This window comes from Schistocerca piceifrons, chromosome 3 (genome assembly GCF_021461385.2).
Source record: "Schistocerca piceifrons isolate TAMUIC-IGC-003096 chromosome 3, iqSchPice1.1, whole genome shotgun sequence".
NCBI classification, from domain to species: Eukaryota; Metazoa; Arthropoda; class Insecta; order Orthoptera; family Acrididae; genus Schistocerca; species Schistocerca piceifrons.
Genome location: NC_060140.1, coordinates 784,557,187 through 784,576,128, shown reverse-complemented (window position 1 = coordinate 784,576,128; position 18,942 = coordinate 784,557,187).

The window sequence follows — 18,942 nt, the reverse complement described above, 5'->3', positions numbered from 1 at the left end:
ATATATATATATATATAGAGAGAGAGAGAGAGAGAGAGAGAGAGAGAGAGAGAGAGAGAGAGAGGGTGGGGGGGAGAATTTTTCTAACAACATTGTCCTATTGTTAAAATTGTGTATCTTTATTTATTACATATATTTAAAAAATAGATAAATAAAATCACGATCGTAAACTGATGGCACGTTGAATGATGATTTCAAAGGAACCAGACAAAAACTTTCGGAGATATGGGATTCGGGACAGCTACATCTCTATATACAGGGTGATCCATTGAGCGTGACCAGACCAAATATGTCATGAAATAAGCGTCAAATGAAGAAAACTACGAAGAAAGAAACTCGTCTAGCTTGAAGGGGGAAACCAGATGGAGCTATGGTTGGCCCGCTAGATGGCGCTGCAATCGGTCAAACGGATATCAACTGCGTTTTTTTTTTTTTTTTTTTTTTTTTTAGTAGGAACCTCCATTTCCTATTATGTATTCATGTAGTATGTACACAATGGAATGTAGTCGAGTTAACTCGGGCTATGCTGAGGGAATTAGATTAGGAAATGAGACACTTAAAGTAGTAGAGGAGTTTTGCTATTTGGGGAGCAAAATAACTGATGATGGTCGAAGTACAGAGGGAATAAAATGTAGACTGGCAATGGCACGGAAGGCGTTTCTGAAGAAGAGAAATTTGCTAACATCGTATATAAATTTAAGTGCCAGGAAGTCGTTTCTGAAAGTATTTGTATGGAGTGTAGCCATGTATGGAAGTGAAACATGGGCGATAAATAGTTTTGACGAGAAGAGAATAGAAGCTTTCAAAATGCTGAAGATTAGATGGGTAGATCACAAAACTAATGAGGAGGTACTGAATAGGATTGGGGAGAAGAGAAGTTTGTGGCACAACTTGACTAGAAGAAGGGATCGGTTGGTAGGACATGTCCTGAGGCATCAAGGGATCACAAATTTAGTATTGGAGGGCAGCGTGGAGGGTAAAAACAGTAGAGGGAGACCAAGAGATGAATAAACTAAGCAGATTCAAAAGGATTTAGGTTGCAGTAGGTACTGAGAGATGAAGAAGCCTGCACAGGGTAGAGTAGCATGGAGAGCTGCATCAATCTAATCTCAGGACTGAAGACCACAACGACAACAAAAAAAAAATGGTTCAAATGATTCTGAGCACTATGCGAATTAACTTCTGAGGTCATCAGTCGCCTAGAACTTAGAACTAATTAAACCTAACTAACCTAAGGACATCATACACATCCATGCCCGAGGCAGGATTCGAACCTGCGACCGTAGCAGTTGCTCGGCTCCAGACTGTAGCGCCCAGAACCGCACGGCCACTCCGGCCGGCTACAACGACAACAACATCGTACACAAATATGAATGTTTTAGTTGGACCACTTTTCTTCGCTTTGTGATAGATGGCACTGTAATAGTCACAAAGGCATAAGTACGTGGTATCACTTAACATTCCGCCAGTGCGGACGGTATTTGCTTCGTGATACATTACCTGTGTTAAAATGAACCGTTTCCCAACTGCGGAAAAGGTCGGTTTCGTGTTGCTGTACGACTATTGTGATCAAAGTGCGCAAAGGCGTGTGCTATGTATGCTGCTCGGTATCCTGGACGACATCATCCAAGTGTCCGGACCGTTCGCCGGATAGTTACGTTATTTAACAAAACAGGAAGTGTTCAGCCACATGTGAAACGTCAGGCACGACCTGCAACAAATGATGATGCCGAAGTAGGTGTTTTAACTGCTGTCGCGGCTAATCCGCACATCTGTAGCAGACCAATTGCGCGAGAACCGCGTATCTCTAAAACGTCGCTGTTGAGAATGCTACATCATCATCGATTGCACCCGTGCCCAGGAATTGCATGGCGACGACTCTGAGCGTCGTGTACAGCTCTGCCACTGGGCACAAGAGAAATTACGGGACGATGACAGATATTTTGCACGCGTTATATTTAGCGACGAAGCGTCACTCACCAACAGCGGTAACGTAAAGCGGCATAATATGTACTATCGGGCAACGGAAAATCCACGATGACTGCGACAAGTGGAACATCAGCGACTCTAGCGGATTAATGTATGGTGCGGCATTATGGGAGGAAAGAGAATTGGCCCCCATTTTATCGATTGCAATCTAAATGGTGCAATGTATGCTGATTTCCTACGTACTGTTCTACCGATGTTTCTACAAGATGTTTCACCGCATGACAGAATGGCGATGTACTTCCAACATGATGGATGTACGTACATAGCTCGCGTGTGGTTGAAGCGGTATTGAATAGCATATTTCATGACAGGTGGATTGGTCGTCGAAGCACCATACCATGGCCCGCACGTTCACCGAATCTGACGTCCCCTGATTTCTTTCTGTGAGGAAAGTTGAAGGATATTTGCTATCGTGATCCACCGACAACGCCTGACAACATGCGTCAGCGCATTGTCAATGCATATGCGAACATTACGGAAGGTGAATTACTCGCTGTTGAGAGGGATGTCGTTACACGTATTGCCAAATGCATCGAGGTTGAGGGACATCATTTTGAGTATTTATTGCATTAATGTAGTATTTACAGGTATTCACGCTGTAACAGAATGCGTTCTGAGAAATGATAAGTTCTCAAAGGTACATGTATCACATTGGAACAACCGAAATAAAATTTTCAAACGTACCGACGTTCTGTATTTTAATTTAAAAACCTACCTGTTACCAATTGTTCGTCTAAAATTGTGAGCCATATATCATAAAGCGAAAAAAGTGGTCCAACTAACACTTTCATATTTCTTTACGTACTACACGAATATGTAATAAAAATGGGGTTCCTATTAAAAAAAAACATAGTTGACATTCGTTTGACCTATGGCAGCGCCATCTAGCGGGCCAACCATAGTGCCATCGGGTTCCCCTTTAAGCTAGACAAGTTTCGTTCTTTGTAGTTTTTTCGATTGACGCTTATTTCGTGAGATATTTTGCGCGGTCACGATCAATGGACCATCCTATCGTGCGCCGCACGGACGCTATGATCTTCGTTACCAGAGTCTAGACAGCCAACGTCTCGCCACAGACTAGCCGGTGATCGTCCTTACCGAGCATGACGCATTGCTGACCCATGGGTGAATCCACCAAATGTATTGCGTAATTTTTGTCATTTGTTGGGTATTTCCGGTTCATACAATGTACCAAGTTGACCTGAACTGTTGTAGGCAGGTCGGGGTGGTGTAGCGTGCGCCACACCATTTCCCAATTAACGGCTGGATGTTTACATTCCAGCTTGTTCCGGGCGATCTGTCGAACAAGCAGATGGTACACGTCCTTCGATGTCGTCTGTCGGGAAGTCGGAAAATGTGCCCGAACGTAACTGTATTCGACAATGAAAGCGCCCATGCAAGTTAACGGGGGCGATATATGGTCTCCACTGACAGGGGGAAGATGCGATGTTGGCACTAGTACTTCGATGATCGTCCCCGTAAAGAAGTGATACCTGTTGCATCACCGTTTTAGCATAGTTTTAATATATGGCACGCACGCGTACGTTCACTAAACTAACGCACCCTTCTCGCGTTAGAAGGGTAAGCGTGTTGTACTGTACCTTAATGAGCTGCCCACCACTAATCTATGTGGACACAGTGCTCACTGCAACTTCACAAGCTACTCTAGGACGCCTCCCATCAGACCCAAATTTTCAGCTTACCCAAACGCCACTAATTTAGTGCCCCTTGCCCATAATCCTCATTACTCGCGGCAGTTCGCCGATTCCTGTAGGAGTTCTACCCTGGTGTGCATTTGCATTGAAGAGATCATTGGCCGTCTCGCCTTAATTATTTACGTATGTGGTCTCTGCTCTCCAGGACATGTCGGTAAGAACAGACACCTCATGTATATGTCACTGAAATTTGCTAACGAAAGATACAGGTCAAGCAAGGAGCTACTAGAAACGCTAGGAAATGTGACACCCTCAGAACACCGTGATGCTTATGTTTTCGAGAGAGGTTGTTTCCATAGTAATCCATAATCTTCCGCCGGCCGAAGTGGCCGTGCGGTTAAAGGCGCTGCAGTCTGGAACCGCAAGACCGATACGGTCGCAGGTTCGAATCCTGGCTCGGGCATGGATGCTTGTGATGTTCTTAGGTTAGTTAGGTTTAACTAGTTCTAAGTTCTAGGGGACTAATGACCACAGCAGTTGAGTCCCATAGTGCTCAGAGCCATTTGAACCATAATCTTCCGTTTGAGATTGTGGATCATTATCGCAAGAATCCTACCCGAAAAAAAAAAAAAAAAAAAAATCGCCGCCCGATGAAGGCGCTATCTCCCCTAGAGTTCCTAGTAGCTCCTAGTTTTACCTGTATCATTCGTTTACTAACTTCAGTGATGTTCACTTGTGACCGGACATTATGTACCGGCTTTATTTACTGTTACAGAAATTTTGGACTTACATTTGACGTTGCAAGCTTTGTATGTATCGTCTTCGACATGCAATCCATTTATGATTTGCACTCGTACTTAATGAAAACATATGTTTTGATATATTGTAATATTGACTTTTCGTACATAGGTTGGTACGAAAACAGATATTAACTCGAAACCGATTACCTACTGCGTAAACATTTATTATATTCGCAACTCTGCTGTATTTTTGCATTACAGTTGTTGTCCCGTAACATCCATCATGCTGGAAGTGAGAACAAATATTTTTGCAAATTTCTCTAAAATAAATGATTTTCGTGTGTCTAAGTAATTTAAAGTTTGAATGGACCCTCCACTAGGATACGGAACCTCTATGCTGCAATATCTACGTCTACATACGTATTCATCACAACACTGTGTAGTGCGCTGCGAAAGGTACATCGTAATATTATAGACAATCTCCCATGCTAATCCATTATCGCTCTGGGCGAGGGGAGAATGACTGTGTATATGTTTGTAAGCGCCGTCGTCTCTGTTATCTTACTCTCATGATCTCTACAGTGCAAGCAGCAGACTGTTATCACAGCCTTTCTCGAATAGAAGTTCTCTAAATTTACCGAACATGGTGTCGCGAGAACTGCATTACCTTTCTTACAACGATATCTATTTACGTTTCTCAAGGTCTCTGCTGAATTTTCATAAGGGCTATTCCGAGCTGTTACGACTCCAGTAGCGTGTGTCAGAATACGTTCGATGTCTGTTATCGTGCTTACATCAGAAGGACGCAAACTACTGGAACAATACGCTATAACTGTTCGCACTAGCGTCTTGTATGCAGTTGCCTGTACAGGTACAATAGACGTTCAGAGAACACTTCCAGCCAATGTAAGTCTTCATTCATCTTCCGTAATACTGATTTTACGTGTGCGTTGCATTACAGATCGCTTTCCTTTAACACATTAAATACTTGTACGAAGCGGCGCTCTCAAGGTGTGCTTTCAACTTTTTTTAGGACTTACGTCACATTTATGCGCATTAAAAAACAAGTGCCGTTCTTTGCACCAGTTGGAATATTTGTCCAGTCCCTCCCTGCATTCTCGTACGGCACTTTTGTGAGTATACACAGCAGCGTCGACTGCAAATACTCTGACAGTATAGGGAATGCTCTGTGATGAATCGTTCCTGTCTAATGATAATATTAGAAGTCTTATTACGCTTACTTGATATACTCCCGATTTGGCTTTCGTTTCTGTCCGATATTTTCTGTCTAGTGTGTCCGTCAGTCGAAAATCCATCGAGATAATCACAGATCTGCTTAGATATTTCTTATGATGGTATTTTGGCTAGTACTCGACGATACAGTGCAGTGTCGAACGGCTTTTAGAAATATGAGGAGACGGTATCTATCTGTTCGCCATCTACTGTTGCTACGAGTAAAGCACTTTACACACAATATTGTTTAACCGCTAGCACCGAGATGACATCACGAGAACAGATCTGGCCTCACACTGTTCTTCTCCTAGTTATTTGCTTAAGGAAACTTAACATCCCCATCAGATGGGAATGTTAGCCACTCAGTTTCAAACTCGTTGCTCGCGGAGTCCGTGCTGCGCCCCAGAGATCGAAGTTTGAAGCACTGTCCACTGGGGTCTGGTAAGTGTCGCATACATTAGCCTCGATTTGTTCATATGCCATGGACAAAGAATTGTGTGAAATCGTGTCGGTTTGGTTTTGTAACTAATTTGGAACAGATAATCATTTCAATGAGACACTACCTTCTTTACTTTCGATTAGTCTACATTACTGTTCTGATAAATTCGCCTGTTTTGTGGGGCTTCATGGGGCTTTCACCGCTCTACAAAACGACATTTAAATTCGTGTTGTTGTAATAGTACCTGCAGTGTAAAAATGGGCCGCATTACGTACATAGAGTTACGATATAGTTTCTCTTCCTGAAGTGTGTGTTATCTGTGTGTTTTCACCAGATACTAGAGGTGCTTCCTTTGCATTAACAGTTTGATGCTGTAGCCATCACTCAGCACGTATTCTCCAGTTGCAAGCAAGCTCCCTGTTTCTGTGTTCAGCGAACAACGCTCCGATTCAAATGAATACTTGCACGTTTGTCTGTTTTCTGAGTTATGTTATTTTCGTGTTGAATTTTATGTAACTGGTTTATATCGTGGCCATGAGCACGTTTAATGTTCTGAGTACATGTGCTACCGGAATCGTGTTCGAAAGGTGCTTTGAACCCATTGAGATAAATAAGGTCACCTACATTTGTGGGAAGTTCCAGTCAGTCAATGAGTTTTATGTCTTCTTCCTGTGTGGGGGTGATTAATTTGTGCGTGCCACCGAAGCACACTTCCTTGGTACCCCCCCCCCCCCCCCCCGAGTGCTCTCTATGTCCTGCCAAACACTTAGTTTTCTGGATTCCAGTAGATGGATAGACGCATGTTTCATAGCTCAATCTGCCGCACGTGTGACTGACTCTAATGCCAGAGCATTGTAAATGGGCCGAATCTATTTCAGTCTCAAGACTTCAAATGTCATTGTTTTATCATGGATCCTATAAATTAGTGGATGAGTTCCCTAAAGAATTTTAGATCTATATTGTACTTTGTACCATGTAACGAAGCAATATCAGGAGGTTCTGTGTCAGTAACGTTATGTAATAAATGAACCTTACAACTAATTAACGTTGAAATGAAAAATCGTCCCCGCCATTTCACTACAACCTTCCTCCCCTAGTCACTTTTGGAATCAAGCAAAGAGAACAATACCAATGTGAGATCTAAAAGCATCAAAGAAATTGTAGCCTACTGAGTTCAGACTGATAACTGCACTGCTCATGACGTCTTCCTCCCCTTATACATCTACGCCGATCGTGTGTTAGTCTGAGACATAATGTCGTTATACGTTCCGCTACGGACTTATATCCATTTTATTATCTGATTCAGTTAGGCCATTTATGGAGTTTGCATTCCTTACAGGCTACTGACTGGCAAACAAAATTACGGAACATCACTCGCCTCAGTGAGACCGAAGTTTATTTACCCATGGCAAGAGAGCCCCCCCTCTCATTTCTCCGAGTAGGATCATTTCAACATTCATTCAAAAAAAGAAACAATCAGTTAATGCATTTACAAAGAATACACGAACATAAAATCTAAAGTACCACTCACATGCAATGGTCCACTATCTAGCACTACTAATCATCAGAAATCCTTCGAAAATTTGGTTTTCCATGACTGCTGAGACAATGGAGATGTCAACTGGTAAAAATATCAAGCTCGAGAAATAGTTAAACTGGCGGAAAAAGTCACAACGCCAAAAAAAATAATTAATGTAGAGCTATGAAATTTCAGGACTCCATTTGTCTATTTAACATAAGTAAGTGATTAACATTGCAAGATCATAGGTTAATGTAAGTGCTAGATACGCCGTTGCAAATGTGAATTGCTGGTACAGAACGCTGAATTCATGCATGTAGACGTGCATGCATTGTGATTTACAGGGCCAAAAACTCAGTTTGTGGGACGGAGTTCCATGCCTGTTGCGCCTGTCGGTCAATTCAGGGACCGTTAACGCCGTTTCTAGATGACGCTGGAGTTATCATCCGATGATGTCCCATATGTGCTCGGTTGCAGACAGATCTGTTGATCGAGCAGACCGTGACAACATGTCGTCACTCTATTGTGCATTTTGGGTTACGATAGCTGTATCGGGGCGAGCGTTATCCTGTTGGAAAACACCCCCTTGAATTCTGAATAGCAAAACACCATGTCGAATCACCAGAATGACGTACAGTTTTGGTAGCTAGGGCGCGTGGGATAACAATGTACGTAGTCTTCCTGTCATACGAAATCGCCCCGCCAGGTGCAGCTGCAGGTGCAGTGCGTAAAGCACACAGACAGGTTGGTTGCAGGTCCTCGACTGGCCTCGTCCTAATCAACACACGGCTATCACTGGTACCGAAATAGTACCAGATTTCACCAGAAAAGATTCAGAGTGACTGACTCGGAATTGCCCTTGAAATAACCGATTTGTAACAGTTCATTGTGTCACTGTGGTGCTACTGCTGCTCAAATTGGTATTGCAGATGCAGTACGATGTGCCAGATCCATACGCCGATCACGACAGTCTTTCCACTCGGTAGTGCCACATGGCCGTCTGGATCCAGCTCTTCTTGCGACTGTACATTCTTGTGATAACTGCTGCCAAAAGTCATGTACAGTGGCTGCATTCCTGCCAAGCTTTTCTGCAATATCGCAGATGGAACATCCAGCTTCTCGTAGCCGTACTACAAGATGTTGTTCAAACTCACAGTCAGTGTTCCGTTGACAATGGCGTGTCTGTCGCCTTACGGGCATTCTTGACTAGCATCAGTTCACCGCGTCCAGTCTCAAAGGTAACTAATGTTCACGACCGTTGCAGCGTGCATTTGAAGCAAACCTGATTTGCATCCTGATTGTGGCGCTACTAGTGCCACTCTTACGCGACTAGCACGAAATCTGAATAGACATAATCTTTTAGATGCAGAAAAGCGCCCGCCAACTTTCGTTTATGCCGCACAAATCCTTCTTGGTGTATTTTTATCCTCCTCTATGTCTAGTACTCTTTCATCTAAGCTATATTAACTGAACCCAGATCACAAGCTATCGATATCAGAGAGCCTCACTAGTATGCTATTATCAATATAAATCTACTACATATGTAAGAACTGTTCGACACAACCGCACAAAAACCAATGATCAAAAGCTGTTTAACAGACACTCTGTTACGCTATGACATGGAATAGATTCATTTAGATTGATTTCCGCATGCTTGTAAGGTGCCTGAAGGCTAGCCATTTTGATCTAAAATCGATTATCATATAAATATATGTGCATAGAAATAGAAAAGGGAATGGTGTGTGTTAGTAATATTTATTTTTCCTCCGCGAAGTTCCAGAAGTACATAATTTTCATTTTGGTTGGAGGCAACGTCATGGTAAGTTTTTAAAATGATGCTGCCGCCATTTAACTATAAAAGGGTTCACATTTCGGCCTTACGCCATTTTAAAGTACAAAAACCTATTTGTATTTCAAAATACATCTGACTGCTATGAAATTCAAGTCCTTGTCGAAAAGGCATATCTGGTCATTTAGGCTAGATCTGCTATTAGTAAGAGTGGGAAAATCTCTAAAAAGCCTAAATATATTGCAGACTTTGATTTCTCGAGCCTATAGCACAGCTCTTATTTGAAAATGCTAACCAGTAAACGGGTATGACCCACTTTATTGTGTCTGAACAATAGGGGATTGCGCATACTTGTTTATTGGTCAGCAGTACATATAAGAGCTGTGCTATAGGCTCCACAAATAAAAGTCTCCATAGCGCTGATAGAAAGCACCGAAGCTGAAATCGTTATAGGTACAGAAAGCTGGCTTAAGCCAGAGATAAATTCTGCCGAAATTTTTACAAAGGTACAGACGGTGTTTAGAAAGGATAGATTGCATGCAACCGGTGGTGGAGTGTTCGTCGGTGTTAGTAGTAGTTTATCCTGTAGTGAAGTAGAAGTGGATAGTTCCTGTGAATTATTATGGGTGGAGGTTACACTAAACAACCGAACTAGGTTAATAATTGGCTCCTTTTACCGACCTCCCGACTCAGCAGCATTAGTGGCAGAACAACTGAAAGAAAATTTGGAATACATTTCACATAAATTTTCTCAGCATGTTATAGTCTTAGGTGGAGATTTCAATTTACCAGATATAGACTGGGACACTCAGATGTTTAGGACGGGTGGTAAGGACAGAGCATCGAGTGACATTATACTGAGTGCGCTATCCGAAAATTACCTCGAGCAATTAAACAGAGAACCGACTCGTGGAGATAACATCTTGGACCTACTGATAACAAACAGACCCGAACTTTTCGTCTCTGTATGTACAGAACAGGGAATCAGTGATCATAAGGCCGTTGCAGCATCCCTGAATATGGAAGTTAATAGGAATACAAAAAAAGGGAGGAAGCTTTATCTGTTTAGCAAGAGTAATAGAAGGCAGATTTCAGACTACCTAACAGATCAAAACGAAAATTTCTGTTCCGACACTGACAATGTTGAGTGTTTATGGAAAAAGTTCAAGGCAATCGTAAAATGCGTTTTAGACAGGTACGTGCCGAGTAAAACTGTGAGGGACGGGAAAAACCCACCGTGGTACAACAACAAAGTTAGGAAACTACTGCGAAAGCAAAGAGAGCTCCACTCCAAGTTTAAACGCAGCCAAAACCTCTCAGACAAACAGAAGCTAAACGATGTCAAAATTAGCGTAAGGAGGGCTATGCGTGAAGCGTTCATTGAATTCGAAAGTGAAATTCTATGTACCGACTTGACAGAAAATCCTAGGAAGTTCTGGTCTTACGTTAAATCAGTAAGTGGCTCGAAACAGCATATCCAGACACTACGGGATGATGATGGCATTGAAACAGAGGATGACACGCGTAAAGCTGAAATACTAAACACCTTTTTCCAAAGCTGTTTCACAGAGGAAGACCGCACTGCAGTCCCTTCTCTAAATCCTCGCACAAACGAAAAAATGGCTGACATCGAAATAAGTGTCCAAGGAATAGAAAAGCAACTGGAATCACTCAATAGAGGAAAGTCCACTGGACCTGACGGGATACCAATTCTATTCTACACAGAGTACGCGAAAGAACTTGCCCCCCTTCTAACAGCCGTGTACCGCAAGTCTCTAGAGGAACGGAGGGTTCCAAATGATTAGAAAAGAGCACAGATAGTCCCAGTCTTCAAGAAGGGTCGTCGAGCAGATGCGCAAAACTATAGACCTATATCTCTTACGTCGATCTCTTGTAGAATTTTAGAACATGTTTTTTGCTCGCGTATCATGTCATTTCTGGAAACCCAGAATCTACTTTGTAGGAATCAACATGGATTCCGGAAACAGCGATCGTGTGAGACCCAACTCGCCTTATTTGTTCATGAGACCCAGAAAATATTAGATACAGGCTCCCAGGTAGATGCTATTTTTCTTGACTTCCGGAAGGCGTTCGATACAGTTCCGCACTGTCGTCTGATAAACAAAGTAAGAGCCTACGGAATATCAGACCAGCTGTGTGGCTGGATTGAAGAGTTTTTAGCAAACAGAACACAGCATGTTGTTATCAATGGAGAGACGTCTACAGACGTTAAAGTAACCTCTGGCGTGCCACAAGGGAGTGTTATGGGGCCATTGCTTTTCGCAATATATATAAGTGACTTAGTAGATAGTGTCGGAAGTTCCATGCGGCTTTTCGCGGATGATGCTGTAGTATACAGAGAAGTTGCAGCATTAGAAAATTGTAGCGAAATGCAGGAAGATCAGCAGCGGATAGGCACTTGGTGCAGGGAGTGGCAACTGACCCTTAACATAGACAAATGTAATGTATTGCGAATACATAGAAAGAAGGATCCTTTATTGTATGATTATATGATAGCGGAACAAACACTGGTAGCAGTTACTTCTGTAAAATATCTGGGAGTATGCGTGCGGAACGATTTGAAGTGGAATGATCATATAAAATTAATTGTTGGTAAGGCGGGTACCAGGTTGAGATTCATTGGGAGAGTGCTTAGAAAATGTAGTCCATCAACAAAGGGGGTGGCTTACAAAACACTCGTTCGACCTATAATTGAGTATTGCTCATCAGTATGGGATCCGCACCAGATCGGTCTGACGGAGGAGATAGAGAAGATCCAAAGAAGAGCGGCGCGTTTCGTCACAGGGTTATTTGGTAACCGTGATAGCGTTACGGAGATGTTTAACAAACTCAAGTGGCAGACTCCGCAAGAGAGGCGTTCTGCATCGCGGTGTAGCTTGCTCGTCAGGTTTCGAGAGGGTGCGTTTCCGGATGAGGTATCGAATATATTGCTTCCCCCTACTTACACCTCCCGAGGAGATCACGAATGTAAAATTAGATGGATTAGAGCGCGCACGGAGGCTTTCAGACAGTCGTTCTTCCCGCGAACCATACGCGACTGGAACAGGAAAGGGAGGTAATGACAGTGGCACGTAAAGTGCCCTCCGCCACACACCGTTGGGTGGCTTGCGGAGTATCAATGTAGATGTAGATGTACTTAGGCATTTTAGCGATATAGCCACTTCTACTAATGGGAGATATCCTTTGTCTACAAGGACATTTATTCCATAGCAGTCTCTGTCTTTTGATATGCAAATACGTTTTGTGCTTGAAAATGGCCTAAGGTCGCAGTATCGATCGTGTAACAATGAAAGGAAAATTATTACGAACCTCCAGCATGCTGGAGTAACTTGGGTCAGTAAATTATGTTCATCAATAGAACGAAAAACCAATCCAAGTTGAAAACATTTCACTTTTCGTTCGATGACTAGTTTCTGGCCTAGATCTATTTTCACATCAACGTAACAAAGTCGAAAATGGAATTTACGAAGATGTCAAAAATGTGTGATGTATATCTACAGTGCATACACATAATCTGTATTTCTTTAAAGTTGTTTCGATCCTTTTAAACATGTTTTCTCGCTTGCTACATTATATATGCTGTTTGTCTAACTACAAGGGCAGTTCAATAAGTAATGCAACACTTTTTTTTTCTCGGCCAATTTTGGTTGAAAAAACCGGAAATTTCTTGTGGAATATTTTCAAACATTCCCACTTCGTCTCGTATAGTTTCATTGACTTCCGACCAGTGGCAGCGCTGTACGGAGCTGTTAAAATGGCGTCTGTAACGGATGTGCGTTGCAAACAACGGGCAGTGATCGAGTTTCTTTTGGCGGAAAACCAGGGCATCTCAGATATTCATAGGCGCTTGCAGAATGTCTACGGTGATCTGGCAGTGGACAAAAGCACGGTGAGTCGTTGGGCAAAGCGTGTGTCATCACCCCCGCAAGGTCAAGCAAGACTGTCTGATCTCCCGCGTGCGGGCCGGCCGTTCACAGCTGTGACTCCTGCAATGGCGGAGCGTGCGAACACACTCGTTCGAGATGATCGACGGATCACCATCAAACATCTCAGTGCTCAACTTGACATCTCTGTTGGTAGTGCTGTCACAATTGTTCACCAGTTGGGATATTCAAAGGTTTGTTCCCGCTGGGTCCCTCGTTGTCTAACCGAACACCATAAAGAGCAAAGGAGAACCATCTGTGCGGAATTGCTTGCTCGTCATGTGGCTTAGGGTGGCAATTTCTTGTCAAAGATTGTTACAGGCGATGAAACATGGGTTCATCACTTCGAACCTGAAACAAAACGGCAATCAATGGAGTGGCGCCACACCCACTCCCCTACCAAGAAAAAGTTTGAGGCCATACCCTCAGCCGGTAAAGTCATGGTTACAGTCTTCTGGGACGCTGAAGGGGTTATTCTGTTCGATGTCCTCCCCCATGGTCAAACGATCAACTCTGAAGTGTATTGTGCTACTCTTCAGAAAATGAAGAAACGACTTCAGCGTGTTCGTAGGCACAAAAATCTGAACCAACTTCTCCTTCTTCATGACAACGCAGGACCTCACACAAGTCTTCGCACCCGAGAGGAGCTCACAAAACTTCAGTGGACTGTTCTTCCTCATGCACCCTACAGCCCCGATCTCGCACCGTCGGATTTCCATATGTTTGGCCCAATGAAGGACGCAATCCGTGGGAGGCACTACGCGGATGATGAAGAAGTTATTGATGCAGTACGACGTTGGCTCCGACATCGACCAGTGGAATGGTACCGTGCAGGCATACGTACAGGCCCTCATTTCAAGGTGGCGTAAGGCCGTAGCATTGAATGAAGATTACGTTGAAAAATAGTGTTGTGTAGCTAAAAGATTGGGGAATAGCCTGGTGTATTTCAATGCTGAATAAAACAACCCCTGTTTCAGAAAAAAATGTGTTGCATTACTTATTGAACTGCCCTCGTACTTTCCTTGAATATCAGCTCTTATCTTTATTGTATACGCAATCATTGTTTTCTAGGATGTTTACGTGTTGCTTAATTTAATTTAGTACATCTTCAGATAAAGCCTATCGTTATTCTATGTGCAAACATCGTTTTCTGGGATGCTTAACGTGTTGCTTAATGTAATTTAGAACACCTTCAGATAAAGCCTAATAATATGATATCCTGGATGACAATTTTGATTATTTCGATAGTACGAGAATCTTCTTGTCATTTCCTGCATTGTACATGCTGTTTCCCTAGGCACTTCTCCTAAATTACAGCAGCCATTGTTTATCTGTGGGAAACCTTAGTTTACTAAGATGGTTAAAGAGTTACTTAATTTAATTCAGTAGATCTTCTGATTCTTAGATAAAGCCATATAGTACGTTTACCTGAATGATTTTTTGTTTGCTTTTAGACATTTTTCTGTTTGTAATGCGCATTTTACTAATCTGTAGTCCTTTAAAATTCTGGTGGGTTTAGCGACCTTCACATTCTCCATAAATGAACATGATCATTTTGTAATGTGATACCGTTAACGACGTGTCTGTTTCATTGTGGAGCCCAATTCTTTTCGATAATTCTTCTGTATCCAGTGACCAACCGCTTCCACAACACTCCGTTTATTATCTAACTCCACGTAAATAATTTAATAAGTGACCAGAGTCTTTACCTTACTGCAGTTTATTTCGCACTGAAATAATTTCAACGTTATATTTGAGAAAAACAATGCCTTAACATCAGCAGGATAAAGCATCCTGTCAATCAGGAAAAAATCTATTTTATGAAGGGATATTCTACTTACTACTAACGAATCCCTTGTCAAGCGTCACTAAAATCAAGAAAGCTGATGGGTTGATTTTATGTAGGTCACCGTTACAAATTACGGTTTGGTGCGTCACTTGGTGTTATTGACTACGATCCTACCAACAATTTACTTAATCCGTTATACTGTTAAAGTGAGCTGAACGTTGCAGACCTTTAAGTATCTCTTGTTTGTTTGGTTGATAATAATAAAAATATTATGAAATGTGATATTAAAAACATGTCATAGTTACGTAATGTACACGAAGACAAAGTGCTAAGACAATGTCTATAATATTGACGTTTCGTTGTAGGCAAATTTCTCTTCGCCTTCAGCTGTTAACGTCGGTTTTACACATTTCGTTATATTAATACTGCAACTGATTCTAGGAATATACTGGTTCCATGAACTTCGTGTGTAGTCTGTCGGTCTCAGAGACACAGCTTGTTTGATTAATCTGAGAGCGACGTGAACAATCCGTCTCGGATTTGCTTATGCAACATGAGAGACTCCTGCGGGCACTCAGTGAACTGAAGTGGGAGTACAAGAAAGACTTCTGGCACTGCAGAGAGCATTATAGACTACCAAGAGCTCACGTTCGAAAATCAGTAAAGAAATTTACTACTTTCTACATTATGTACTTCACATAATGCCAATATTAGAGGAATTTGGACTCATGTAGCAAGTTTCCGACTATTAACCCACTTCTAATTACTAGCTGAAACCCATTATGTCATGTCTATAAAACAGGCCGTACAACAAATTAAATACGGCGAGTATTGTTCTCATAATGGTGCTTCTGTTTAAATTCTTAGGTCTATTAATGAGATGCTCAGTATAGTTAGGGATAAACTGAAATGTTTTGCAGGAAACAGATAGCAGACAGCCTCATTGGCACCACCTTCGTACCCCTAAAAAAGGACACAAGATAAGCCATCCATTTTTTTGTGCATACTGAAGGAACCACTGTATGAAATTGGGTTCCGTAGATACCTTCACAATAGATGTAGACTAACGAAGTATCCATGTTTGTTGTGAAGATATCTACGGAAACCAGTTTGATACAGTGGTTTCATTAGAATGCACAAATGTATGGATGTCTTATCTCGTACCCTGTATAGGGGTCTGCAGATGGTGGAAACACCGAACCTGGTGTCGTAATAAAACTATTCCATAGATTTACGGCTTTTGGATGTCTGTTGTCTACAAGTCATCAAGTAGCCGCAACCTCAATCTTCTGTTTGCAGAAGATGGAATTAGAGAAAATTATAATACTGTCGTGGTCTTCAATCTGAAGGCGAGTTTAATGCAGCTCCCCACGTCAGTCTGTCCTGTGTAAGCCTTTCCATCTCTGAGAAACCTACACCCGTTTGAGCCTGCGAACTGCAGATAAATCTCCGTCCCCCTCTACAATTGTAACCCCTCTCACTTCCTATTTTTACCAAATTGACGGTCCTTTGACGCCTCAGAATGTGTCCCAATCTATCCGTTCTATTACTCACGTTGTACCGCAGTTTTCTTACCTCCCAGTTCGGCTCAGTAGCTTTCCAGTAGCTACCTGAACTACCAAAACAATATTCAGTAATCTTCATGAACGTCAAATTTTAATAGTTTCAATTCCTTTTTGTCTGAACTGCTCATTGTCTACGTTTCAGTGCCTTAGAAGGCTACATTCACACCTTCAAAAAAACTTCCAGACAATTATATTTATATTTGACGTTAAGAAATTTATCTTTTACAGAATCCTTCTTCTGATTTTGTTTCCTGGGCTTTTCTCGGCTTATTGAATCTTCCATCATCTTTATGGATGACAACTGTATCCCGTTCTCAAGGTTAGTCGCTTGCAAGATTTTAAAATCACGATACTACAGAGTAAACGAGGATGCGTCGCAGATAACACTGATTCATGCCCGTTTACACCACATATTGTGTAAAGTGATTTTAAATACTTGCAAGAGACTCATCGTGAAGACAGCGGTAAGAATGTTAGCCAAAATATCGGGAGCAGAGTTACTAACAACCCGGATACACGTGGAAAGATGATAATAGCCTTCCTGCATTTTATACTCACGTTACTTCGGCCGTCGTCATTTATTTTGCTGCACAAATAGCAAAGCTCTCCTGCTACTTCAAGAGTCTCATTTCCGAATAAAATCCCCCCAGTCCCCTCTGTCTTAGCTCGACTATATTTTATTACCAGCGTTTTACTTCTGTGCACGTTCGTCTTCTAACCTCTTTTCAAGACCCTACCCATTCCATTTAACTGATATTGCTGATAATTTACCATCTCTGACACAATTATAACAAGGTCATCAGAATTTTTATCTCCTTGAGTTGCAGTTCCAAATATCTCCATGGTTTTATGAACGGTTTTCCTAGTGTATACGCGGAGTAATTTCGGAGATATACAGTCCTTCGCGCTTTCTTCTCAACTACTGCTTTCCTTTTATGGCCCCTAGACTATTATAACTGCAGTTTAATTTTTGTAGAAGTAGTGGATAACCTTACACTCTCTATCTCTTATTACTGCTAGCTTCAGACTTTAAAAACGTAATACGAAGAGTAGGAACTCATAGTCTGTCTGTCCTCAGTTCAGTAATACAAGCGGAAAATGAGTGCTACTCTGGAGCACATAGGCCGAAGTGGCCGTGCGGTTCTAGGCGCTGCAGTCTGGAACCGCGAGACCGCTACGGTCGCAGGTTCGAATCCTGCCTCGGGCACGGATGTGTGTGATGTCGTTAGGTTAGTTAGGTTTAAGTAGTTCTAAGCTCTAGGGGACTGATGACCTCAGAAGTTGAGTCCCATAGTGCTCAGAGCCTGGAGCACATTCAGACCTCTCAAAACATAAAGTCCCTTCAGATGTTAAAGTATGGCAGTCGCTGTTCACCGACCTGAAACAAATATCTCGACGACTGACTACCACTCGCTACCTCAGGCAGTCTGCCTCCTTCCAGAACTCGCGTAAAAGTGTCCAGAATCGCTCGCTTGATCTGTATTTTCGAAAAGTCCCCGTTTCCATTTGACTCCTGTAATATTCCGTTACTGTCTGCTTTGCCATTGGCTGAAGGCTGCCCTCACAAAAATACATCGATCGTTCGTTCTACAGATATCATCTGAATCAACTTGACCACTTCCCAGACTAAACTAGTATATTACAATATTTAAATATAAAAGTGTTATAAGTATTTGGTCACACTCAAACCATTCACAATAAATGTAAATAATGGTTTGTCCATAAATACTTAGGTCAGTATTCTTGAGCAAGTGCGCTCACGATAAATGTAAAAGACTGTTGTTAAATATTGATTAAACATTTGTTTAGGCAGGCTTGTCACAAATGTCTTTTCACATTCTCTTACAAAGGTGGTATCAGTTCACACATGTGACTGACCTCTTGTTGAAGTACCATGATTTTTATTATCAGATGTAATTAAAATTTAAGTAAAGTTACTGGCGAAGTAAGACAAAATGTATTTATTCTGAATTCATCTGCTGTTTAACAGTGGACGATACGATGTTCTGACAAACATTTGCGGAACAAAAAAGATAGAAAAACGCCGTAAATCAAGAAATAAAGTAGATACTGGTAGACAGTTTTGAGAGAAGATAGCTATAGTGCAATGTTATCATCTAAGAGTTCGTTTGTTGAAATAGCATGAAGCGTTTAAAAGTTGTTAATTAAGAGGTTTATTGGGAGGAGGAGGAGGAGGAGGAGATTAGTGTTTAACGTCCCGTCGACAACGAGGTCATTAGAGACGGAGCGCAAACTCGGGTGGGGGAAGGATGGGTAAGG